We start from the raw sequence: 27,644 nt of genomic DNA on the forward strand, positions 1-27,644 counted from the left end.
ATAACTCCACGAACTTGGCTCCTCATGCTAAAACCTTAGTCACACCAGACTCGTTCTCTCCCCCTCCATCCACATCCATTGGTCAATTCTCCTAAATCTCTCCTGCATTTTGAATTGAAGTGTATCAAACGTACAGTAAAATGCACAGATCCTGGGCAGAGTGACATGCCTTCACAAAGTGAACACGCTTACGGAACTACCACTCTGAGCAAAAAAGTGGAACACGATCAGCACCCTGGCCAGCCACTCTCCTCCTCCCTGTAGGCCACCACGGTCCTTATCTCATTTTGAACTTCATGAAAAGTGAATCTTACAGGATATACTCTTTGGGGACTGCCTTCTTTGGCCCCAGATTGCATTTGTAGTATGTTTGTTCCCATGGCCATATAGGATTTACTGGGTGTGTATGCCACAATTTATCCAGTTTTCCTGCCGAGAGGCATTCAGGTTGTCACCTGTTTTCTGAATATGATGAGTTGTACTGCTCTGGACAGTCTCCACCCCTCCAACCCAGTTTTATTGAGAAACACCTGCCATGCATCATTGTATAAGTTTAAGGTACACAGCCTGATGATTTGATTGACATATATTGTGAAATGATTAGCGCAACAGGATTAATTATCAATCATCCCCTCATACAGACACAATAGAAAGAAAACAATTTTTCTTTGTGATAAAGACTCTTGGGATCTATTCTCTTAGCAACTGTTCTATATCTCGTACAGTAGTGTGGGTATTTCTGTACCTGTCTTTTGGTGCACATTGGTGTATATTTCTGTGGAATGTGTGCATGGGAATAGAATGCCGGGTCTCCTGGTATAAAGCCAACTAGTTTTCCAAGGCAGTTGTATAGACCTCCTCTCCTACAGCCCCACATGCTTGCTTGCTTCACATCCTCCTCGACCTTTTAACCACTGTAGTGAGTGCGTGGAGGGACTTCATAGAGGTTATAGGATTTTTGTAATGCCAAATAAGGTTGAGTACATTGTAATATGCTTATTGGCCATTCGGATTTTGTTTTCTGTGCAGTTCTTGTTGTAGTCTTTTGTTGATTTCAGTATGCCTTGTATTAGAAACCTGCTTTACACGCCCACAGCCAGCCTCTTTGATCGACCTGACACCGACTTTTTTTTTTTAGTTTATTTGAGAGAGAGAGACAGAGAGATTCCCAAGCAGGCTCCATGTTGTCAGCACAGAGCCCAACACAGGGCTCAAACCCAGGAACAATGAGATCAGGACCTGAGTTGAAATCAAGAGCAGATGCTTACCCGGCTGAGACACCCAGGCTCCCTGACGCCAGCTTTCTTATTGGTCCCTCTGTCTCTATGCAGGTTGACCCTCCCACAGTCTCAGCACAGCCAGAGGGACGGCTGGGCCAAAGAGTCTGTGAACACTCAAGCTTGGGAGTAGAGCCAAACCATTTTCCAAAATATTGCATCAGTTTACAGTCTGGGAATATGTGAGAGATCTCATAGATGCAGACCCTCTCTGAGCCTTGTACGAATAGACTTATTATTATTATTATTTTTTGCTAGGGTTGTGAAGCGATATCTTGTTGTGGTCTTGATTTGCATTTCCTGATCACTAATGGTAAACATGCCTTTATTCGTAGGCTTTTCCTCTTCTGGGAAAAGCTCTTTTTTCTTTAAAGTTTATTTATTTATTTTTGAGAAGAGAGAATGAGGGCAAGGGGGAGCATGCATGTGACCAGGTGAGGGGCAGAGAGAGAGAGGGAGAGAGAGAAGCTCAAGCAGGCTCTGTGTTGTCAGCACAGAGCCCAACGTGAGGCTCCATCTCACAACTGGTGAGATCGTGACCTGAACTGAAATCAAGAGCTGGTCGCCCCACCGAATGAGCCACCGAGTCACCTTAAACAGCTCATTCTTAATTTTTGCCCATTTCTCTACAGCACTGTTCGGGGGTTTTGTCTGAATTTAAATTAGGCACTTACGCTACTAGTCCTTTATTGGTTGCCTATATCGTGAATCTCTTCTCCCAACATTTAGCTTGTCTTTTAAAGTGTCATTTGATGAACAAACATTTTTAATTGTAAAATAGCCGTGCTTATCTGTCTTTTATTCCACAGACATTGCTTGGTGTGATTTGGGAAACCTCTTCCTCTCTGTATCTCCTACCAAGAATTTCAAGTTTTCTTTTGCATGTGTAAGTTCTTAATTCATCTGGATTCTTACACAGTATGAGTCAGGTTCCACTTTTGGTTTTTAACATATAGATGATCGTCTTTTGCAGTTCCATTTGTTGAGCACTCCCCCCTTTCCTCGATGGTATAGTGCATCACCTCTGTCGTGTGTACCACAGCATTCCGGGTCTGACTCAGGGCTTTGGTTCTCTCCCGTCGATAAATGAATCCATCTCAGCCAGTGCCACACCATGTTAACTGTTAGTTCTCATCTCTGGGAGCATGAGTCTCCTTCTTGCTTTTCTATCTTAGAAGTGTCCAGGATAGGGGTGCCTGGGTGGCTCAGTCAGTTAAGCATCTGACTCTTGATTTTGGCTCAGAACATGATCTCGGGTTTGTGAGTTCGAGCCCCACATTGGGCTCTCTGCTGTCAGCACAGAGCCCGCTTCAGATCCTCTGTCTCCCCCTCTCTCTGCCCCTGGCCCACTTGTGCTCTCTCTCAAAAATAAATAAACAGGGGCGCCTGGGTGGCGCAGTCGGTTAAGCGTCCGACTTCAGCCAGGTCACGATCTCGCGGTCCGTGAGTTCAAGCCCCGCGTCAGGCTCTGGGCTGATGGCTCGGAGCCTGGAGCCTGTTTCCGAATCTGTGTCTCCCTCTCTCTCTGTCCCTCCCCCGTTCATGCTCTGTCTCTCTCTGTCCCAAAAATAAATAAACGTTGAAAAAAAAAATTTTTTTAATAAATAAATAAACATTAAAAAAAAATTGTCCAGGCTATGATTACCCCTTCACTCATCCATATACATTTTCAAATTATCTTAACAAGTTCCAAACAATCTCTCGTAAAACGTTGCAGTTCATAAAATGTTGAACTCACAGTTCATTTTGAACAAACGCATATGTGAATAAAAATGAAAGAAAGAAAAACTGGATTAAGTTTTCGGGCCATAATATCTAGTAAAATAGCAATAGAGACACCCAAAAGAAAACACACGGCAGAAAATAAAGGTAAAAGCAGAAATTAATGAAATAGAGATTAGAGAAAGAATAGATCTGATTAATAAATTAAAATTTTTGTTTTCTTTTTCAACGTTTTTTATTTATTTTTGGGACAGAGAGAGACAGAGCATGAACGGGGGAGGGGCAGAGAGAGAGGGAGACACAGAATCGGAAACAGGCTCCAGGCTCCGAGCCATCAGCCCAGAGCCTGACGCGGGGCTCGAACTCACGGACCGCGAGATCGTGACCTGGCTGGAGTCGGACGCTTAACCGACTGCGCCACCCAGGCGCCCCTAAAATTTTTGTTTTCTAAAGAAATCAATGAAATAAACTACCAGTTGATGTAATCAAGAGGAAAAGGGATAAGCCACCCAAGCACAAAATGAGAAAGGACAGTGGAGAGATAATTGAACAGAATAAATTTTGAAATTCAAAGGAAACTATGGTGCAAACTTCATTGCAAATAAATTTGCATTCTTGGATGAAATTGATAGTTTCCTGGGGAAATGTAATTTACCAAACTGACCTAAATAAAGATAGAACGATTAAATAGATTAATTTCCATAAAAGAAACAGAAAATTATCAAGGAATTTCCTCACGAAACATTCCGCATTCTGATGGTTTCACAGGAGAAATTTGCCAAATCTTTAGGGACCAGATAGTCCCAATACTCCATAGATTGTTTCAAACCTTTAAAAAAAAAAAAAAACTTCCAAATTTTTTCTTATATAGTAAGTATAACATGGATATTTAAGCAATTTTTTAGAAAGCAGTATGCAGGGATGCCTGGGTGGCTCAGTTGGTTAAGCCACTGACTTCAGCTCAGGTCATGATCTCATGGTTTGTGAGTTCAAGCCCCATTTTGGGATCTGTGCTGACAGTTCAGAGCCTGGAGCCCGTTTTGGATTCTGTGTCTCCCTCTCTCTCTCTGCCCCTCCCATGCTCACACTCTGTTTCTCTTTCCTTCAAAAATAAATAAACATTGGGGCGCCTGGGTGGCGCAGTTGGTTAAGCGTCCGACTTCAGCCAGGTCACGATCTCGCGGTCCGTGAGTTCGAGCCCCGCGTCAGGCTCTGGGCTGACGGCTCGGAGCCTGGAGCCTGTTTCCGATTCTGTGTCTCCCTCTCTCTCTGCCCCTCCCCCGTTCATGCTCTGTCTCTCTCTGTCCCAAAAAATAAATAAATAAAAAAAAAACGTTGAAAAAAAAAACAAAAATAAATAAACATTAAAAAAAATTTTTTTAAAGAAAGCAGTATGCAAAAAAGGGAACTACAGACTTACTGAATTGCTTATGAATATTAATGCCAAGTATTTAAAGAAAATATTAGAAATATTAGAAAATATTAGAAAACATTCCATCACATTACCATGAACAGGTTGGGATTAGGGAAATCATTAATATAATATAACAGATTAATAGATTTAAGAAGAAAATCATGTGATTATCTCCATAGATGCTGAAAAAGCCCTTAATATAACTCGCTATTGAATGAATTGGTAAGTGTCTTTTTAGTATCATAAAATATATACTTTGCTCCTAAAGCTAGAATTTTACTTAATGGAGAAATACTAGAGACATTTCCACTAAGGTCAGCAATAAACCAAAGAGGCCCATTGTCAATGTTGTACTGGAGGCACTAGACAAAGCAGTTAGAGAAGAGAAAACAGTAAGAGGCACAAGAATTAGGGAGAAATGGGATAAGTCTTTTCCTTGCAAATGATAGGACTGTGGACCCAGAGAGCCCTGAAAGTATTTTCTATTTGCCTTCATTTTTACCATTTCTGGAGTTCTTTCTTTGTGTGAACCCAAGCTTTTGTCAGTATCACATTCCTTTTGCCTGGAGAACTTCCTTTAATGTTTCTTATAGCACAAGTCCGCTGGGAATTAATTTCCTGGCTTTTGTTTGTCTACAAAATCTGTTTGTTTGTTTTTTAATTTTGAAGGCTGTTTTCACTGGTTATAGAATTTTGGGTTGACATTTTTTTTTTCTTTCTTAGCTCTTTAAAGATGTAATTCTTATCTTTGTTCCTCTGTATGTAATGTATCTTTTCCCCTGGCTGCCTTTAATATTTTCACTTTACCTTTGGTTTTTAGCCGTTTTAATATAAGGTGTCTAGATTTTTAAAAAATTATTCTGTTGAGATTCTCTATGTTCTTGGATTTATGATTTCATATCTTTCATTGTCTTTAGAAAATGGTCAGCCTATCTGTTCACATAGTTGTTCTGGTCTGTTATTTCTTCTCCTGGGATTTCAATTACATGGATGTTGGACTGATATTGTACAGCTCTTGAAGGCTCTCTTCTGTTTGTTTGTTCATTTGTTTTTAATCCTTTATTTCTTTGTGTTTCAGTTTGGGTAATTTCCTATTGACCTATCTTCAAGTTCATTGATCCTTTCTTTCGATGTATGGAGTCTTCTGATGCACTCAGAAAAGCACTTCATGTATGTTTTTTTTCATTCTAGTATTTCCACTTCACTCTTTCTTATTGTTTCCACCTGTCTGTAAATTTTCACACTAGGCTCTCAGTACGGCAACCTGCCTATCTTTGAGACACACACTCCCTTGGTCCCCTATGTTCATCATCAACAAAGGGGCTTCCTTCCATTCCCTCCCTCTGGGTCTCCATGGGTTGGCTGCATCCCTCCACTAAAGGTCTTAGCTCCAGACAGGTGGCCCACTCCTTATAACCACTCCCCCAGGCTCCAATGGTAGCTCCCTCCCCTTGCTCTTTCAAGCCTGTGAGTAGCAAGCCCTCCTTGGTTTGGCATATGGTAGACACTCATATATTTATAGAATCAATGAATGAATGAAAGTATCTGAAACATCAAGTGTTGAGGGAAGGGAGGGTGACAAGCATGGAATTAGAAGTTAAATTAGGGCCACTTGGTAAAAGGCCTTAAATGCCTCAGAGCTCTCAGCCAGCAGGCTGAATTGTCTAACTAGAAATAACCAAATGGACCTGAGACCAGAGCTTAATTGCTACAAGTGGGTGCTGTGCAGAGGACTCCATCAGCTGCTAGGTGCTGAGTTCCCACCTGGGTGGACAAGGCCCTGTCTGCTCTGCCATCCTGGTGGCCTCTTGCTGCTGGCTTTATGCTTGGCCCAGAAGAAAGACGTGGAGTGGTCCCCGCCTTGTGCCTCATTGCCTAGGTGACTTTGAGGAAGCACAGACCCTCCGTGGGCCTCACTTTCTACATATGTAAAGTAGAGCTGGGGCTAGACGTATAAGAGAAAGAATTGACACTAAGGGCCTACTCTGAGTTGTCCTAATATTAATACTTACTAAAGAGCTAGCATTTTTGAGTGCCAACTGTGAAGTAAGAGATCTATATGTATTGTTTCGTTGAATTCTCAAGACAGCACTACAAGGTAGGTGCTATTTGGTATTGCTAATTCACACATACGAAAACTGACATTTTACATAAACCTCACAACCCTCCAACGCAGTTGCGGGTGTCATCACAGCTCTGAGCGGTGCAGGGACCTGCCTGAGATCTCAGAGCCCTCAGGAAGCAGCATGAAGGTTCCATTTGGGCCTTTCTTACTCCAGAGCCCCTACATCACACTCTCCATTCCATGATTATAATTGGTTTCCTTTCTTGAACAGTTCATGAAATTCTCAGGCTCAGGAATTCTGTGTCCTCAGCATGGAAGACAGAGTCTGGCACAGAGAAGATGAGAGGGAAATTTTGATGAAAGATACAGAAGAGGGAAAGGGAGGGAGAGGAGGAGAGGGAGTTGCGGGGGGGGGGGCGGGGGGAGAGGAAGAGAGAGTCAGCAACCACCAGCCTTGAGGAGGCACTCCCTCCGGTGGTCATTCTGAGGAGCTGCATGCAGGATGGACTTCCCTTCTAGGGCAGGGCCCTGCTGGCCAGTGCTCTGGAGAAGCCTGGAGAATCGGCAAAGCTCTGAGGGGGACTAACTCATCGAGATGGCTAAGGGACCTATTTCTGCTGGCTTCGGCTGGAGAAGAGCTAAGTCTGTCTCTTTTCCGGTCTTGTCAGAATGGAGAAATCGGGGCCACCCTGGGGCTTTGTCATCTGTTGAGCCCCTCCTTGTGTGTCCGGGGCTTTGGGGTATGGTCCTATGAGGAAGAATTATCATCTTATTTTACAGAGGAAGAAGCAAACCCAGGGAGCGGAAACAGACTTCTCCAGCTCACCACACTAACATGACCTTGTTCGGCTGGGTTGGTTTTTGTTAGCTTTAAGACCGTTATGGACCCACGTGGGTCCCGGCCCTCTTCTCCCTTCATTCCTACTCTCCCTGGGTGACCTGGCTCATGACATGGCTGCCACTTCCACCTGTACCTCTCTTCTGGGCTCCAGACTGTCAGCCTGACGTCCGTGCCCACGTATCCCAAAGGCATCTCATACCTGGCACGTTCAAGAGCGGACTCCTGGGTCTCTTGCCTTCCCCCCCCCCCCCATACCATATCCCTTAGCCTCTGCCAGTCTCCCTCTGCACAGAAAACGGCACATCATCTGCCCAGTTGTTTGAGGCAGAAACCCAGGAGACCTTGTAGATTCCTCCCTTATCTATGCCCTCCCTTCAACCCATCAGCAACTCCTGTCGCATCTAGTTCCAAAACCCATCTCCCTTACCTGTCCCACGTCCATTCTCCGTCTCCCAGACCATCATCCACAGGCACTACTACGGTAGGCTCTGTACTGATGTTCCTCCTCCTCTTACTGTTTTCTTCACTCAGCAAATGGTTGGCAGGTACTCCTGTTCTGTTTATCAGCCACTGCTCTGCTCACTGGGAGCAAGACTTACCCTCTGGCCTCTTGTAGTCAAATCTTCAAACAGTGTTGTTATTATGTTTATTATGCAAATTCCATGCATAACACCTATCTGATACCTTCGAAACTCTTCACCATGACTCACAAGTACCTGTGTGATCTGGTCTTTCTGGTAGCTTCCCCTGCCAAACTTCTCCTCTTCTCCATCCGTGTGCCTGTGATTTAGCCATATTACTCTCCTTTCGTTCTTTCACTTCCTTAAATATGCCATCCCCTCCCACCTGGGGGCCTCTATTCACACTGTCCCTTCTGCCTGGAATGTTCACTCCCCAGCCTTTGTATTGTTGTCTCCTCTTGGTTTAAATAACACCTTCTTTGACACCGCAGGAAGTAGCCTGGTCTATGCAGCACTGCCCAAACTGTGTTCTGAGATAATGTTGCTCTCTCAGAAAAGCTTTGTGATGAGTTGAATTTGGAGAGTCAGAGTACACAACATGATAAAGGCTCTGAGAAGTCCTGCTGTGAGTTTTGCTCTGAGAAGAGCCCATTTAGCTGTGTTCAACCCTACAGTCCCCACTCCTGTTTGCCTAATTGTGGGAATACAATTTAATTAGAAAGTAAGTAATCTCTGAGCTCAGGGGCAGTGGCTAGATTCCACACGGGACTTGCAGTGGAGTCAGCCAGGGGTAGGAACTAAAAGCCTGGGTCTTGGATCAAACAGGCTCCCAGGGTCTAAGTGTGGCTCTCTGTGCCCTGGTGATGACATATGTTTTGGGCACCTACAGGCTGCCCCCAAAGATGGCCCCCAAAGATGACCACATTGTCAGCACCAGAAACTGTGAACATGGCAAAAAGGACTATTCAGGTGTGATTATCGAAGAGTTTGTGATTATCCTGGATTGTTCTGTATTATGTAAGTGGGCCCGACATGATCACAGAGGTCCTTATATGAGGGACGCAGGGGTGAGAGTCACAGGAGGAGAGGTGATGATTGAGGCACAGGCTAGAGTGAACCTGGAACATGGAGGGAGGTTCACGAGCCCCAGGACACGGACAGCCACAAGGAGCTGAAAAAGCAAGATAGCAGATCCCCCCTCAGGCCTCAGAAGGAGTGAATCTTGTCGATCAATGCCCTGCTGTTAGCCCAGTGAGACTAATTTCAGACTTCTGACCTCCAGAGCTGTGAGAGAATACACTTGTGTCGTTTTAAGCCACCAAATTTGTGGTCATTTCCTCCAGTAGTGTTAGAAAACTAACACAGCCCCTTGTCGGGGTTCAGTAAGTCTTGGTTCTGAACCCTTTCTTTTCTCTTACTCCCCTGAACAGCCACAACAAAATCCTCAGCTAATAATGTGGGCTCCATGAGCTAGCCTGCTCCTCTCTCTGCTAGAATGCCTTCCATACGCACCCCCCTCCCAGACTTCCAGACTCAGTTCAGGCGTCACTTCCACCAGGGGGCCTGCTACGGCCCCTCCCACACCCATCAGGCTGAAGCAGAGACCCACAGCACTAGCGATGGGGACCCTGCCACCACACAGCTCAGCTTCCTTCATTCACGCCTCATTCTCTGCCAGACCGTGAACATCAGCAGAGGCTTTGTGCATGGAATGAATGGGTGGTGTGTTAGGAGAAAGCCCAAGGTGAAAGGTCCTCTGGTGAAATAAACATGCTCTGTCTGGGTGGGTGCCCTCATCTGCGCCTTCACTTGGGGCCCACCTCGTGAAGCCAGCGTGTCACTTTGCACCCTGGATGGTTTCCTGTGGACATACCACACGCCCCTTCAAGCCTAGTAAGTTTGCATGATGTGAATTGCCATCAGCATCTACCAAACGCTTGCTCCTCCCGCATTTCCTGGCTAGCACTGGCACCACCGCCAACCCCTCCGGGACTCTGGAGTTACCAGAACTCTTCCTTCTCCTTCTTTCCGCATCCGGTTATTCCGGAAGTCTTGCCATTTCTACCTTAGGCACATCTCTCAAGTCCATCTTCTTCCCTCTGTCTCCACTGCCCCCGGTGCAGCCCAGACTCCCAACACCTCTTCACTGGACCCAGCTGCGGCCTCCTCCCTGGTCTCTCTGGCTCCAGGAGGGCCCCAGGCAGCCGCTTCTCCACACACACACACACACACACACACACACGCGCGCGCCACCAGAGGGCGCTGTTAGAACCCATGTTGAGCGCTTTGCTTACCCGCTCCGGAAGAGCAGATACAGACGGGTGTTTGGGGCCGCTATGTGCTGCCCATCAGCTGTCCTTCTCCAGTATTACCTAAAAGACCACAGCTGCTGATGGCAGATGCCGCCCCCCCCGCCCCCATCTACGTCCCTGCCTACTGGATCGTGATCCCCAGTTCCGCCAAGAGACCAGCTGCAGCTTCCCTCCTCTGTGGCCAACCCTGTGACCCAAAGAGACCCTGCACTGTAGGGCCGGCAGAGTCCTTCTAAGGCATTCAGCGACTAGAGACCCATTCTCATCACGACAAGCATAGTAAACTTCTCTTGCATCAAATACCATTTACTGCCATAAATGTTTTGAAAAGGATTTTTGTAATTTCGAGTTTGGTGAAGAGTAAGCCACTCCTTTTGTTTTGTAACTTGAACTTAACTATACTTATTATAACGAAACAAGAATTGGTTTGGGTCGCCCATGACTAGTTGGCATTAATACTGCACTTGCAGACATTTTAATGAAACATTTGTTCATTCTGATGTTGCTGTTTTTCTGCTCACGTTTTGGAGCCAGGGTAGTTTTCTTCCCAGGGCTTAACTATTCTATATTTGTGTAAGCTCTTAAAAAGCTCATGGGCCCCAAGCCATGAAGCCATGAGACCATTAAAATATCCTTGGCTCTCTGCAAAGAGAGGGCTGAGCTCACAGCAGAGCTGGGTGGCTGGGGTCCGGGGGCTTCCAGCAGCTCACATACACGGGCATCAAGGCCACCCCTATTGTGCCAAAGAGTGACAACAAGAAGAGACTCTGAGGGAGGAGGAGGTCAGGAAATTCTGAGCAATCCCCCTGCCCCCATGGCCACCTCCACGTTGCACCCTCCTGCCCACCTTGCCCTCACTCTGTAAGTTCTGGCTCAGACCTAGCTCTCTTGAAGTTTGGCTCCTTGAAGGACTTAAAGCCCTGAGCTGACTAAGTGGCAAGAGATCAGAGCTGTTGGTTCTCCCACAGCTCAGTCCCCTTTTCATTTCCCCAGCGTTCCAACCTCATAGGGCTGTATCATGAGGAGTGGAGGCTTTGGGTTCAGAAAGGCGTGGGTTCATATGTTGGCTCCATCTTGAATTAGTTCCATGATTGGGGGCAAGTCACTCGTTTCCTCATCTGCAAAATGAGTTGAATAGTACTAACTCATGGGCTATCATGAGGATCAAACATGAAGCCACTAGCATAATGCTTGGCAGTCTGTAGGCACTTGATAGAGAGGAGTTGCCTTCTCTCCAGCCATTTCTGAACCCACAATCTCACCAGTCATGGAGTTTGGCCACCCATGTCCTGGCTTCCTTCCCTCTTTAGGACCTTGACACGAGGGCATCAGGATGCCAATCCTATAGGAGAAAGGGGATGGGAGGTCTATTTACCACATAGCTGATAGATATTGGGCACAGTTCTGGGGACTTTAAGCAGGTGCCACTATCACCCTTGAAGGCCTGCTTGACAGAAATATTTATATTTTCCTGCCAGGTTCTGTTTTCCCTTACCCACCTGGAGTGCTCCGCCACTCCAGAGGGGTAGAAGGCAGAATGTGAATCCTCTCCACCAAGTTCCAAGCCACAGTCCCCCATATTCACCAAGAGAATATTGATTCTAACTAAACACTACTTCCCCTAACCATTGCACTTGACCCTGCTATTTAAGCGCAGCAGGAAGGCATGTCTTTTAAAATAGAAAAAAAGAAAGGTAGGTACTTAATTTCAGCGGTCATCGTGAAAGATTTTGAGTCAGCAAATCCCGCAAATGGATTGTGGCTAATGCATTTTCCTTACAGAAAGCAGATGGCTGGTATCCAGCCTCCATCCAAATGGCAGTCAGCCTGCAAAAGATGGCAGCACAAACTTGGCCCACTTCCACCCTCCGCCGAAACTTCATGTGGCTTCTTCAATTCCAGGGGCAAGGTCTCAAGAAATCTAAGCCAGATACTGCTCAACAAACAAGAAGTAAGTTTTCTAAATTGTCTTCCAGTTACCACCACCCCCACCCCCACCCCCATCACCACCATTCAGCCATTATCCATGAGTGCCTACTATGTATCTGGCAGGATCTACTCTGTGTGGCTTTGGGGTTGGCATCTATTTTCCAGGGAGAAAATTGAGGCCCAGAGAGGATAAATCATTTCTCCAAAATTACCCACTTGGTAAGAAGTAGGGCTGGGATTCAAAGTGTGGTCACTCGGACTCTAAAGCCTAAGTTTCTTCTACTATGATATAATTTATCTCCTCTTTCTCCCTTTACCACCCTGACACACCTCTTCCTTTGCTTGTCAGCTCTTGTCACCTCCTCCTCTCCAATCGTTCCTAATTTTTGGCATGCCCTCAAGATTAAATTGTTCACTTTCACTCACAAGGTACACTTGTGGCTACCTCATAGCAGTGCTTACTACAGACTGTTATTACTTTATGTCCACTACTCTCCCAATTCCCTCCAGACTTACACTCTTTGAGGACAGACACTGTCCATTGGTCACGTATCCCTGGAACCCAGGGTTTGGCTCATGGTTTACTCAAAAGTCTGTGATCTAAATCCATGAATGAATAAATGGATTCATAGATGGGTGGATGAAGAGACATGTACATTAGTGGATGAGTGATTGAGTACATTAACAGATGGTTAAGGAAAACTCAAATCTACGCTTATAACCCTTTCCAGTTCACTCCATTCTTATATCTCCAGATGCCTATCGAAACTTTCCACTTGGCTCCTTTGTTATCATCTAAAATGAAACGTGTACAAACCTAATCTCCACCCTAGCCGATTCCTTATTTATTTTCTGACAATAGAACTGCTATTCTTCCCAGGGTTGCCATCACTGGTCCTCTGATCGATTCATTCAGTCAACAATATTTTTTACGTGTGTGCATGTGTGTGTATGTGTGTGTGTGTGTTTGACTGTCTGCTATGCACTATGAATAAGACAGGCAAGGTTCCGAGAGAACTCAAAGGAGCTCAGAGTCAACAGTGGGGTGGAAGATAGCATAGCAGACAATAGGCAAGTAAAAAAGTTAACAGGACAATTACAGAGCATAATGAATGATACAGTAAGGAAACATAGAATGATGAAAGGGAACTAAGGGACCTCACTCTAAATAGGATGGGAGGGAGGGCTTGTTCGAAGCAAGGCCTGAAGGATGAGAATAAGCCATTCAATATAACAGTTGAATGAGCATTCCAGGCAGAGGAATCAGCAAGTGCAAAGCTTTCTGGGCTGGAACAATCCTGGGGTGTTTCAGGAACAGAAAGGGGCCAGATGTGGCTGGAGTGCAGTGAACAGCAGGAGACTGTATGACATGAAGTGTTAACAGACCTGAACCAGGTCGTGCAGGATCTTGAAGGCCAGTAAGGAGTCAGATTTTAATCCAAGAGCAATGGGAAGCCATTGAAACATCTGAAGCAGGGGAATGACATGACCCCCCCCCCCCACCCCCGGCATGCAGGCAAAGAGCTCCCCCACCCCAGGTGCAAGTGATTCACAGGTGTGTTATCTCGAGTCATTAGGAAAGGGTTAACTCCAATTCCATTTAAACTGTTACCTTGCACAGAAAGGGAAAACATCCAAATGCTTTTTGTAAAGTCATCATAGCATCGGTGGCCATCCTGACCAAAAGGCACAGCAAAAAGGAAACAAACCAAGCTTATTTGTAAGTACTAATACAAAACAATCTTTAAAATTTTAGTGAACAGAATAATGAAGCACTTTAAAAGAACAACACACTGCAACCAAATTAACCTTATACCAAAAAGGCAAGAATGGTTTAATAGTAATGAGCTATATTATAGGGGCGCCTGGGTGGCTCAGTTCGTTGAGCGTCTGACTTTGGCTCAGGTGGTGATCTTGCAGTTCATGAGTTCGAGCTCCATATCGGGCTCACTGCTGTCAGCATGGAACCCCCTTTGGATCCTCTGTCCCCCCCTTTCTCTGTGCCTCTCTTTCTCTCTCTCAAAAAAAGCTATATTATAATTACATAGGTTGAAAGATCAAAGTGGCAAAGACATGATCATCTCTGAAGAGACTGAAAAGATATTTGACAAATTCACCATATATTCTTGATGTTTGAAAAATTTCTTAGTAAAATTGGAGCAAATGGATAGTTCCTAAATATTTTGTGCCAAAAATCAACATCATACTTAATGGTGAGATATTGGAAACATTCCCATTAAAGTCAGGAACAATAATTCTAGAGATGCATTAGGAACCATTGGATAAGAGGAAGAAATGAGAGATATAAATAAGAAAGAAAGACAAAAATTGTAATTTTTGTGACCAATAAATTCAAGATCATCTATAAACTATTATAACTAATTAGAAAGTTTAGTATGGTTGATAAATAGAGATCGATACATGCAAAAATTCGACCATCCTGTTGTGTATCATTATAATAAAAGATGTAATTTTTAAATATGTCAGTTCAGAGAAGTACATGAAAAGATGTTCAACATCCCTAGACATTAGGGTAATGCTAAATTAAAACCATGATGAGATATCACTACATGCATATTAGAATGGCTAAAATAAAAAAGAAATGATAATACCAAATACTGGCAAGGAAGTAAGGAGCCGGGTCTTTTATCCACTGCTGGTAGGAAAGCAAAATGGTGGAGCTGTTCTGGAAAATAGAGAGCAGTTTCTTAAAAAGTTACATATACACTTACCATACAATCTGTAAATGACTCCTGAGAAGCGAAAATGTGTTCACAGAACTAGTACGTGCATGTTCATACCAGCTTTATTTGTAAAGTCCCCAAATTGGAAACAACCCAGATGTCCTTCCATGGGTGAATAGTTAAGCAAAATGTCGCTTATCTATACAATGGAATAATACTCAGCAATAAGAAAGAACAAACTGTTGACGTGTGTAACAATTTGGGTGCATCTTAAAGGAATTATGCTGAGAGGAAAAGGTTCCACACTCTATGATTGCATCTGTATGACCTTCAGAAATATCAAAAGCTTAGAGATGGAGACCAGAGTAGTGGTTGCCAAGGAAACCAGGGAAATCAGGCAAGGGTGTGATGATGAAGAGGTAACGAGAGAGAGAGAGAGAGATCCTTGGGGGCACCTGGGCGACTCAGTTGGTTAAGCATCTGACTTCGGCTCAGGTCATGATCTCGTGGTTCGTGAGTTGGAGCCCCACGTGGGGCTCTATGCCAACAGCCTCTTTCAGATTCGGTGTCTCCCTCTCTTTCTGCCCCTCCCCCATTCGCACTCTGTCTCTCCCGCAAAAAATAAACAAACGTTTAACAAAAAAAGAGAGAGAGAGAGATCCTTTGTGGTGACAGTACAGTCCTATATCTTAATTGCAGTGGTGTTTATACAAATCTAAATATGTGATAAAATGTCACAGGACTATCCATGAAGGCATAGTGAAAAAGGAGTGTGTGCAAACACCGGTGAAATCCAAGTAAGGTCTGCAGTCTAGTTAATTGTACGATATTAAAGTACAATCACTTGTTTTGATAATGTACTGTAGTTATTTGAGATGTGGCCACTGGAAGAAGCTAGGTGATGGCCACAGAGGCCTCCTGGCAGTACTTTTGCAACTTCTTGTAAGTTTATAATTATTTAGAAATAAAAAGGAAAAGAAAGTGCCATTTCCAGTTACAACAAAAACCATTACCCAGGAACATACAAGAACAGAGAGCTTTGCCATCTTACGAGCCAGTAAATCTCAAAATCCACAAGATGGAAATTCTTCTTAAATACTAAATAAATTCAATACAACTCCATAAAACATTCCATAAGGCTTTTTTTGCTTCAGAAAAGTTTTCAAAGAATTTGACAAGCTGATTCAAAGATTAATACAGAAGGATGAAGGGCAAAAGTTCCAACGGAATGTAAGCTCCATGACAATAGAGATGTTTATCTATTTTGTTCAACTCCATACCCTGGAGCGGTGCCTGGCACCTAGTAGGTGCTCAAAAAATTCTTTGCGAACAAGTAGATGACATCCTGGAATAAGAGGAAGAGAAGGAAAGATTTACCCTACCAGCTATTAAGACTTACAATGATTTGAGACTATAATATTGGCATAGGGGTAAATAAACAGATAAATCAAAATAGAATATAACGTTTAGGAACATACTTATGAAAACTTGTCATATAGAGGAAGCAGGATCAGTCAGTGAGGAAAAGATAAACCTCAAATGTGCTTAAAAAAATAACTCCATTTGTGGTAAGCACAGCATAGCATATAGAGATGTTGAACTTCAATGTTGAGCACCTACAAAACTAATGTTACATTGTGTGTCAACTTTACTCACGCAAATTCAAAAAAAAAAAAAAGGATCGGGTGTTTATATGGAAAAACAAAACAAAACAAAACAAAACAAAACTAGGTCCTTTTCTGTATTGAGATTTGCATTCCGTTATAAGTCACATGAAAGCAGCCTAACCAAAAATGGATTTGTCTTCTTTCACAACAAGAATTCTAAATAGATACAGAAGAAAAAAATTATAAAACTTAAAAATCAACAACAAAGTCCAGAGGCAGACGGGCGCAGCAGCCCCACAACGTCATTAATGGTCTAAGTTCTTTCTGTCTGTCCCTCCACCATCTTTAGCTTGCAGCTTCTGTCTTTAAGATTGTCACCTCATGGTGGCATAAGGGTGATTAACCTCTAGCCTTTCTATTTTTCAGAAAAGAAGTAGGAGAAGGAAAGAAAGGAGGTAGAAGGGAAAAGACCCTTAAGTCAATGTTTTCGTAGAAATCGCCAAGGCTCTTCTGCTTACACCTCATTGGGCAGAGCCATGTCACCTGACCTCTTCTGGCTACAAGGGAGTCCAGAAAGGTGAGTAAGTATCCTGTGGACCTGAATTGAAATATCCTGGGAGTATTTTTTTTAATGTTTATTTATTTATCTTTGATAGAGAAAGAGAGAGAGAAAGAGAACACAAGTAGAGGAGGGGCAGAGAGAGAGAGAGAGAGAGAGAGAAAATCTGAAGCAGGATCCGGGCCTTGAACAGTCAGCACAGAGTAGGGCAGAAGGCTAGTGTGCCACACAACTTTGCATCATACGCAAAAGGTGGATTGAAAATCTAGAGACAAAAACTTTTCAAAGGTGATATAGGAGAATATCCTTATAACTGACATCAGAGTAGGGAAGAGGGTTTTTTTTTTCATCCTTTTAAAAACATTTTTTATTTAAATCCAAGTCAGTTAACATACAGTGTAATAATGGTTTCAGGAGTAGAAGTCAGGGATTCATCACTTACATATAACACCAAGTGCTCATCTCAACAAGTGCCCTCCTTCATTCCCATCCCCCCACACAACACCCCTCCAGCACCTCTCAGTTTGTTCTCTGTATTTAAGAGTCTCTTACAGTTTGCCTCCCTCTCTGCTTTTACCTTATTTGTCCTTCCCTCCCCTGATGTTCATCTGTTTTGTTTCTTAAATTCCACATATGAGTGAAATCATATGGTTATCTATCTTTCTCTGACTGACTTCTTTTGCTTAGCATAATACATTCTAGTTCCATCCACCTTGTTACAAATGGCAAGATTTCATTCTTTTTGATTGCCGAGTAATAGTCCATTGTGTAATCCATGCCATATATATGTGCCACAGTTTCTTTATCCATTTGTTAGTCAAAGGACATTAGGGCTGTTCCCATAATTTGGCTATTGTGATAGTACTGCTATAAATATTGGGGTACATGTGCCCCTTAAAGATGCAAAAAGCACAAACTTTGATTTGATGAACACATCTGATTGCCTTAAAACTTTAAACCTATGTATATCAAAATACACTATAAATGAGGTTAAAAGTTAAGTCACACACTGGGAGAAGAAATTTGCAATACATATAAGCATACATACGAGCACATAATATTATTTGCATACATATAATATTGTGATTAATATGCAGGATATTTAAAGAATTCATATAAAATAATTCTTTAAACAACCTAACAGAAAATTGGCAAAGGACATGAACAGGCAATACACAAAAACTCCCAATAGGCAATAAGCACATGAAAAGATACTTAACCTCACTAGTATCCAAATTTAAGCACTCATAATTTAACATTTCTACCTACCAGGCTGGCAAAAGCTTAAAAGTCTAGTAATTCCAAATATTGGTGAGGATGTTGAGAAACAGGAACTCTCACATATCACAGGGGGGAGTGAAAATTTGCATAATCACTTTGGAGAGCAAGTGGTTTTTGCATATATTGGAAGAGGCATGTATTGGATGGCCCAGAAATTTTACTTCTGGATTATTAACCAGAGAGAAATGCTCTCACATGCGCTATGGAGACACACATAAGGAAAAATATGTTGTACTATTTGCACTAGATCAAAAAAATGGAAACAATGTAACTATTTCTCAGTGGAAAAGTAGATTTTTTAAAAATGGTTTATCATACAACAGCCCACTAGAGAGCAGTTAAGATGGCCTAACTAGCTCTAAATGTATCAACATGGCTGAATCTTGAATTCCAATTGGCCAGGGAAAAAGGCACATTTAAGGGTATCATCAAGTTTGATACCATTCAAAAAAAAAATGCCAGATACATAAATGTTTAATACACATGAATTTAACTTATTTATTTAATGTTAAATACACATTGAGTATAGGTACATGTGTATTAATAAATGCACAAAAACATGCATCCACACCATCTTCCATATGGTGGGAATATTGGAGGAAGGAAGGCAGCGTGTGTGTTCACCATGGAACTTAAGATGTGCCTGTGTTGGGGCCCCTGGGTGGCTCAGTCAGTTAAGCATCCAACTCTTGGTTTCAGCTCAGGTCATGATCTTGCAGTTTTGTGGGCTTCAGCCCCATGTTGGGTTCTGCGCTGGCCTGCTTATGATTCTCTCTCCCTCTCTCTCTCTAAAATAAATAAACTTAAAAACAATAAGGGAGCTGCAGGGCCATCACCAAGGGGAGAAAATAATGGAACAATCTGAGCATCAAAATAAAAAGTGATAGTCATGGATGAAAACCATTGAAAAAAAGTAAGAATTCATGAACCCACCCTGGTGTGAACAATGATGCCAACTAATAAAAGAAGAAGGAATAATGGAGTTAGAAAATCACTATTTGGCAAACATCACAGTAATAATTGTCTCAGGGAACAACCATCAATAGTTGTTAAAACTAGTAGATGAAAATTTGATGAGTCACAGGAGATCTACAGAGTCTCAAAGTATCTGGCTTTATTACAATATTTACGTATTATACTAAATGAAGAAATTGGGAATATTCATCCTGAGAAGAGAAGATCGGGGGATATAATGGTGGTTTTTAAATATGACTTTAAAATGCTGTCATCTGTGGTCTCAAGGCAAGATGGAAATTGCAAGAATTCCTAATTTGGCTCAATATAAGGAAGAATTTTTCAGCCTGAAACATAAGTTAAAAAAAAAAAAGACTCAGAACATATTCAATTATTCCCAGACTCTAGAAATTTTAACATTCATTTATTCTAGGATTCTAAGACTGTATCATTCAATTATTCTGAGACTCTAGGATTTCAAATATATGGTTTACGATTCTAAGATTCTCATTCTTTTATTCTGATTCCAAGATTCAAAGACTTCATGATTCTGGTATAATTCCTGTTTCTGTGGTCATACCAGTCATAGGAAAAACACTGAGGTATTTGTTTCTAAATCTCACCTAGCTTCATAACTGGAAATCCAAATGAATTGGACCTTCCTACCCATCCTTTATGACTGGGAGCAACTGTCCTCTGGTTGTGTTCCTGAAGATAGGGAAGGCTTCCAGCATTTCACCTTAAAATATACTATTTCTAGGGGAGGACCCAAGATGGCGGAACAGCATGGAAGCTTTTTGTGTGTCTCGCATCCATGAAATACAGCCAGATCAACACTAAACCATCCTGCACACCTAGAAAACGAATCTGAGAATTAACAATATGCACAACTTGAACCACAGAATTCAGCAGGTACATGGTGGGGAGAGGTGAACTGGGGGAGAGAGAAGCCGTGGAGGGCAGGGAGCGGCTTTTGTGTGCAGAGAGAGGAAGGAGATGGGGGGGGGGTGGAGAATATGGGAAAAGCACCTCCCCCCAAAAGCAGCTGGAGAGAAAGTGGAAAAGTGGAAACAGCTGCAGGGACTGAACTAAAAAGGGAGAGAGGAAAGGGTTTAAATTCCATTAAGACTCTATACACAGGGGGAGCAGAGTCTGAAACTCCACAGCTCAATACCTGGCGGTGTTCTGGTGGGAAGGGCGAATCCCCAGGAGCAGAGTGAAATCTGGGATTCTTCAGGCCACACAGGGAGAGGCAGTTCCCTGCTGGGAGGACACCTGGTAGAGGCTGTGTGGGTCCCCCAAAGGCAAGGCCCCAGTGGACTCCGGAGAGCGATCACATCCACTGGTGCTGGAACAAGGTCGTTAAGGGTGAGGCCTGGTGCCAGATGTGTGTTGAGATTTTCCATAATCCCTGAAATGCTGCAGCTACACTATCTCACGAACTTTTTCTTGGGCGCAATCTCTGGGCATCGGCAGCAGCACGGACATGCAAACGTTCCTGGGTGCGGCTGGCATTTGGGCATTACTCAGTGAGACCCTCCCACAGAGGGGCAGAACAGTCAAAGCCGCAGTCCCTCAGAAGTAAGGGGTCGGGAAAAACAGCCGCCTCTGAGACAAAACTCAGGAAGGAGGTGCTGCCTGGGGCTTGGTCACGGTCTGTGTAAAAGCGGGGAGTGGATGGAAGCCGAATACAAAGGACGGGTGCGTGATTGCTGATCCGGGAGAACAGAGTTTCGATACTAGAGACTGGGTAGCTGGGTGATGCCATTTTCACCGCTCCCGCGCATGTGCCTACACACCTACAAGCACCACAACAATCCACCCTAGTAAGCTAAGCAGCGCCATCTAGTGGAGAAAGGAGCCATTACACTAAGTGCCGCCCAACTGGGCCAACCTCACTCTTCAGGAACCACGTCTCTCTGCCTGCTTAGTTTATGGACTCTAAAGTGCTTCATAGTTTGACTTCTGGGGAAACGAAGTAATTTCAGACGTATTTCAGTCTGTTCACTGGTCCATCTATTCAATTTTATTTCTTTCTTCCTTTTTTCTTTTTTCTCTTTTTTGTACCTTTTCTTTTTCTTGAATACAGAAAGAGAAAAAATTCATTTTTATTTTCAATTTTTATTAAAAATATTTTTCTTTAATTTTTTTCTACTATATTTTTTACTTTTGTGTAAATTTTTTCAAACTTTATTTTACTTCCATTATGTCATTTTAGTCTACTTCAGGGTATTTGATTTTCAAATTTTCAAACGATTTACTTTTTTTTATTTCCCTTTTTTCTCTAATCTATCAAGCCCCTTTCAACACCCAGACCAAAACACACCTAGCATCTAGCATCATTTATTCGAGTGTGTGTGTGTTTTAATTTTAATTTTTTTTACTTCATTAATTCCTTTTCTCCCTTCAAAATGATGAAATGAAGGAATTCACCCCAAAAGAAAGAGCAGGAAGAAACAACAGCTAGGGACTTAACCAATACAGATACAAGCAAGATGTATGAACCAGAATTTAGAATCACGATAATAAGAATACTAGCTGGAGTCGAAACTAGATTAGAATCCCTTTCTGCAGAGATAAAAGAAGTAAAAGCTAGTCAGGATGAAGTAAAAAAATGCTATACCTGAGCTGCAGTCCCTAATGGATGCCACAGCAGCAAGGATGGATGAGGTAGAACAGAGAATCAGTGATATAGAGGACAAACTTATGGAGAAAAATGAAGCAGAAGAAAAAAGGGAGATTAAGGCAAAAGAGCACGATTTAAGGATTAGAGAAACCAGTGACTCATTAAAAAGGAACAACATCAGAATCATAGAGGTCCCAGAAGAGGAAGAGAGAGGAATAGGGGTAGAAGGGTTATGTGAGCAAATCATAGCAGAAAACTTTCCTAACCTGGGGAAAGACACAGACATCAAAATCCAGGAAGCATGGAGGACTCCCATTAGAGTCAACAAAAACCGACCATCAACAAGGCATATCATAGTCAAATTCACAAAATACTCAGGCCAGGAGAGAATCATGAAAGCAGCAAGGGAAAAAAAGTCCTTAACCTACAAGGGAAGACAGATCAGGTTTGCAGCAGACCTATCCACAGAAACTTGGCAGGCCAGAAAGGAGTGACAGGATATATTCAATGTGCTGAATCAGAAAAATATGCAACCAAGAATTCTTTATCCAGCAAGGCTATCATTCAAAATAGGAGGAGAGATAAAAAGTTTCCCAAACAGATATTAAAGGAGTTTGTGACCACTAAACCAGCCCTGCAAGAAATTTTAAGGGGGACTCTCTGAGGGGAGAAAAGATGAAAATAAATAAATAAATAAATAAATACCAAAAACAACAAAGACTAGAAAGGACCAGAGAACACCACCAGAAACTCCAACTCTACAAGCAACATAAATGGCAATAAATTCATATCTTTCAGTACTTACTCTAAACGTCAATGGACTCAATGCTCCAATCAAAAGACATAGTTTAACAGAATGGATAATAAAACAAGATCCATCTATATGCTGTTTACAAGAGACCCACTTTAGACCTAAAGACACCCACAGATTGAAAATAAGGGGATGGAGAACCATCTATCATGCTAATGGTCAACAAAAGAAAGCCGGAGTAGCCATACTTATATTAGACATTCTAGACTTTAAAATAAAGACTGTATCAAGAGATGCAAAAGGGCATTATATCATAATCAAGGGGTCTATCCACCAAGAAGACCTCACAATTGTAAACGTTTATGCACCAAATGTGAGAGCACCCAAATATATAAATCAATTAATCACAAACATAAAGAAACTCATTGATAGTAATACCATAATACTAGGGGACTTCAACACCCCACTCACAGCAATAGATCATCTAATAAAAAAATCAACAAAGAAACAATGGCTTTGAATGACACACTGGACTAGATGGACATAATAGATACATTCAGAACATTTCATCCTAAAGCAGCGGAATATACATTCTTCTCTAGTGCACATGGAATGTTCTCCAGAATAGACCACATACTGGGACACAAATCAGCCCTCAAGTACAAAAAGATCAAGATCATACTGTGAATATTTTAAAATATACTATTTCTAGTAGGTTTTTGATACCTATCCTTTGACATAATAGAAAGTTCTACCTTGCTAAGAGTTTTTAAAATTAATTAATGGGTGTCAACTTTTATCATGTTTTTCAAAATACATCTATTTGAAATGGTTATGTGTTTCCTTTTTATTTAAAATATTTTTTTAAGTTTATTTATTTTGAGAGAGAGAGAGAGAGAGCAAACAGGGTAGATGCAGAGAGAGAGAGTCCCAAGCAAGCTCTGCGCTGTCAGCACATAGCCCATTGTGGGGCTCAAACTCACGAACTGTGCGATCATGACCTGAGCCGAAATCAAGAGTTGGACACTTAACTGACTGAGCCACCCAGGTACCCCTGTTGTATGATGTTTCTACTGAATTTGTTAGCATGTAGTATTATTTCTACAGATTTTATTATTAAACCAGTGTTCATTTGTGGACAAACATTACTTAAAACTGATAAATCATAATTTTTATGTACAATTCTGAACTGTTTGCTAACAATTTATTTAAGATTTTTATATCTATGTTTGGCCTCTAATTTTTCTTCTTATTGTTCCTGTCTAGTTTGTTATGGTACATCTATCATATTGACTTTCTAAACTGGAATGGGAAGTTTCCCTTTTTTCTGCTTAATGGAATAATTTGCATAACATACAGATTGTCTGCTCTATGAGTTTTGTGAGACTCACCTGTAAAATCAAATAGATCACATATTTTGTTTTATCTTGTTTGGTTTTCCTTTATAGGTATATTTTTAGCAACTGATTCAATTTATTGAACTACTCAAGTTTTCTATTCCTTTTTAAATCAATTTTAGTAAGATATATTTTTTTTCCTAAGAATTCCTTCTTTCCCCTTGGTGGGTTAGTTGTCTCTTGCTGAATAATAAATCACCCCCAAACTTCAATGCAATCCCAATCAAAATCCCAGCAAGTTATTTTGTGGATATCAATAAACCAACTCTAAGGTTTATATGGAGAGGCAAAAGACTCAGAATAGCCAACACAATACTGAAAGAAAAGTACAAAATTGGAGGGCTGATGCTACCTGATGTCAGGACTTACTATAAAGCTACAGTAATCAGGACAGCATAGTACTGGTGAAAGAACAGGCAGATAGATCAAGGGACAGAATAGAGTACTCAAGAATAGAGCGACATGAATATAGTCAACTGATCTTTGACGAAGGAGCAAAGGCAATACAGTGAAGAAAAAGTCTTTTCAACAAATGGTGCTGGAACAACTAGACATCCATATGATAAAAAAAAATCTAGACACTAGGCTGTCACACAACGTAATGACCATAAACTGACATGTACAATGCAAAACAATAGAACTCCTAGAAGATAACATAGGAGAAAATCTACAAGATCTTGGGTATGGCAGTGACTTTTAAGTTTTTAAATTTTTATTTACTTTTGAGAGAGAGAGAAAGAGCATGAACAGGGGAGGGATGGGGGAGGGGGGGGGAGAGACTCTCAAGCAGGCTCCATGCCCAGTGGCCCAGTGGGGAGCCGGACATGGAGCCAACATGGAGCCCAACACAGGGTCTCTATGTGGGGCTCCGTGTGGGGCTCCACCTCACAATCACGAGATCATGACCTGAGCCGAAATCAAGAGTCTGACACTTAACCAACTGAGCTATCCAGCCGCCCCCCAGCAGTGACTTTTTAGTTGTAACACCAAAGGCACAATCCATTAAAGGAGAAATCAATAAGCTGGATTTCATTAAAATTAAACACTTCTTCTCTGCAAAAGACACCGTCAAGCGAATGAGAAGACAAGCCACAAACCGTGACAAATATTTGCAAGAGGTGTATCTGCTAAAGGACTATTACCCAAAATACAGTAAGAATCCTCAAAACTCACCGTAAGAAAATGAACAATCTGATTAAAAACAGGCAGAAGACCAGAGCAGACACCTCACCAAAGAAAATGTACAAATGGTAAATGGGCACGAGAAAAGATGCTCCACATCGTATGTCATTAGGTAAATGCAATTCAAACAGCAATGAAATACTACTACACACGGATTAGAATGACCCAAATGCGGAACCCCGGCGTCACCAAATGCTGGTAAGGATGTAGAGCAACAGGAACTCTCACTCATTGCGGGTGGCAATGCAAATGGTACACCCACTTTGGAAGTCAGTGGAGTGGTCTCTTACAAAACTAAATATAGTCTTATCGTATGCTGCAGTAATCATGCTCCTTCGAATTTACTCAAAGGAGTTGAAAATCTATGTCAGTACAAACACCTGTACACAGATATTTATAGCGGTTTTATTTATAGTTCCAGAACTTGGAAGCCAGGAGATCCCTCAGTAAGTCAATGGATAATTAACTGTGGTGTATCCAATGAAACATTATTTAGTACTAAAAAGAAAGGAGCTATCAAGCCATAGAAAGACATGGAGGAAACTTAAGTGTATGTTACTGGGGCGCCTGGGTGGCTCAGTCGGTTGAGCATCTGACTTCAGCTCAGGTCACGATCTCGCGGTCCGTGAGTTCGAGCCCCGCGTCAGGCTCTGGGCTGGTGGCTCGGAGCCTGGAGCCTGCTTTGGATTCTGTGTCTCCCTCTCCCTCTGCCCCTCCCCCGTTCATGCTCTGTCTCTCTCTGTCTCTCAAAAACAAGTAAACATTAACAAAAAGTGTACATTACTAAGTGAAAGAAGCCAAGCTGACAAGGCTATATACATTGTACGATCCCAATGACATTCTGGAACAGGTAAAGCCATGGAGATAGTACTAAAGACAAATCCAAGATCACTGGTTGCCAGGGGTTAGAGGGAGAGGGGATGAATCTGCAGAGCAGAGAGGATTTTTTTTTTTTAGGCAGTAAAGATATTTCGTGTGGTACTATGATGGTGGATACATGTTATTGAACCTCTGTCAAAACCCATAGAAGGTAAAACACCAAGAGTAAAGCCTAATGTAGACTGTGGACTTTGGGTGATGTAGCATCAATGTGGGCTCACCAATCATAATAAATGTACCATTCTGGGATAGGTTGTTGACAGTGAGGGAAGCTGTGTGGGTGTGGGAGGAGGGGAAACAAGAACTCTCTGTAGTCTCTTCTCCATTTTGCTGTGAACCTAAAACTTCTCTAAAAAATAAAGTCTACTTAAAATAAATACATATAACTCAGCTAAAATAAATTACCCCCAAACTTAGCACTTTCAATAACAAGAAATATTTATCTCACATAGTTTCTGTGGTCAGATTCCTGGATTCCTAGTCAGGAATGACGAGCTGGGTGCTTTGGGTTCAAGGTCTCCCATGAAGTTGCAGTCAAGATGTCAGCCAGGGTCGCCATCCTTTGAACCTTTGAGTGAGTCTAGAAGATTCCCTTCTAATTTGGGTCACTCATATGGCTGAGAGGGGGAGGCCTCAGTTCCTCACCATGTGGAGCTCTCCACGGAGTTGCTTGGGTATCATCACAGTATGGGACTGGCTTCCCCAGAGTGAGTGATCCAAGAGAGAGCAAAGTGAAACCACAGTCATTTTTGACCCGGTTTTGAAAGTCACATGCCATCATTTTCATGATATCCCACTGGTTACACAGGTCAGCTCTAGTCAATGTGGGAGAGGACTTCACAAAGCTGTGGCCACCAGGAAGTCAAGACAATTGTAGGCAAGCCTAGAAATTAGCTACTGCATAAATTTTTTCAAATTTATCAGCTAAGAGTAATTCTGGCCAACCATTCTTTAAATATCTGCTATATTTGCAACTGTCTTTCCTGTTACAATCCTAAAAATTGTTGGTGTGTGACTTCTTTTTTGCTTGTTTGTTTTTGTTTCTGGATAAGCCTGTCAGAGATTTGTTTATGTTAAGGAAGAAGCTTTTGGATTTTTTGACAGTCTCCAATGTATGGTCATTACATATTTAATTACCTTGCTATTTTCTTTATATTTTCCCCCTTCTCCTTTCTTTGGTTTGTTCTGTACTGTCTCTAACTTCTTGAATTTAATCACTAGAGTATTTTTTAATAGTATTTGTTTCTAAAGTATGTATTTAGGTTATAAATTTCTCTGTGAATATTGTTTTTAGCTGCAGCCCATAAACTTTGATATGCAGTGTTTTCATTTTCTTTCAGTTCTGATTATTTTCTAGTATCCATTATAATTTCTTTTGAAAAAATTTTTTTAATATTTATTTTTTTGAGAGAGAGAGACAGAGTGCAAGTGGGGGAGGGGTAGAGAGAGAGGGAGACACAGAATCCAAAGCAGGCTCCAGGCTCTGAGCTGTCAGCACAGAGCCCGATGTGGGGCTCGAACTCACAGACCATGAGATCATGACCTGAGCTGAAGTCGGATTCTTAAACAACTGAGCCACTCAGGAGCCCCTCTAATTTCTTTTTAAACTCATGAGTCAATTTAGAAGCATTGTTTCTTTGTTTAATTGTGATATAATTGTACAACTTCCTTTTGGTTAGTATGTTTTTACTATATCTTTTCCC

At 42.1% G+C, this 27,644-nt stretch overlaps 1 long non-coding RNA gene across 4 annotated transcripts in view; it reads left to right on the forward strand.

The window, feature by feature from the left end:
* Positions 1-27,294, forward strand: part of LOC131488463 (uncharacterized) — an 80,186-nt gene extending 52,892 nt beyond the window's left edge. Inside the window, exons 7-10 of one of the 4 annotated variants that reach the window (XR_009250222.1) lie at positions 11,875-12,043; positions 16,739-16,889; positions 19,867-20,018; positions 26,750-27,294. This is a non-coding gene — a long non-coding RNA (uncharacterized LOC131488463). The remainder of the gene's footprint in view (positions 1-11,874; positions 12,044-16,738; positions 16,890-19,866; positions 20,019-26,749) is intronic. The other 3 variants (XR_009250223.1, XR_009250220.1, XR_009250221.1) reach the window with 3 other exon arrangements.
* The last annotated feature ends 350 nt before the right edge of the window (positions 27,295-27,644 follow it).

Source organism: Neofelis nebulosa, chromosome 10, assembly GCF_028018385.1.
Source record: "Neofelis nebulosa isolate mNeoNeb1 chromosome 10, mNeoNeb1.pri, whole genome shotgun sequence".
In the NCBI taxonomy this organism is placed as follows: domain Eukaryota; kingdom Metazoa; phylum Chordata; class Mammalia; order Carnivora; family Felidae; genus Neofelis; species Neofelis nebulosa.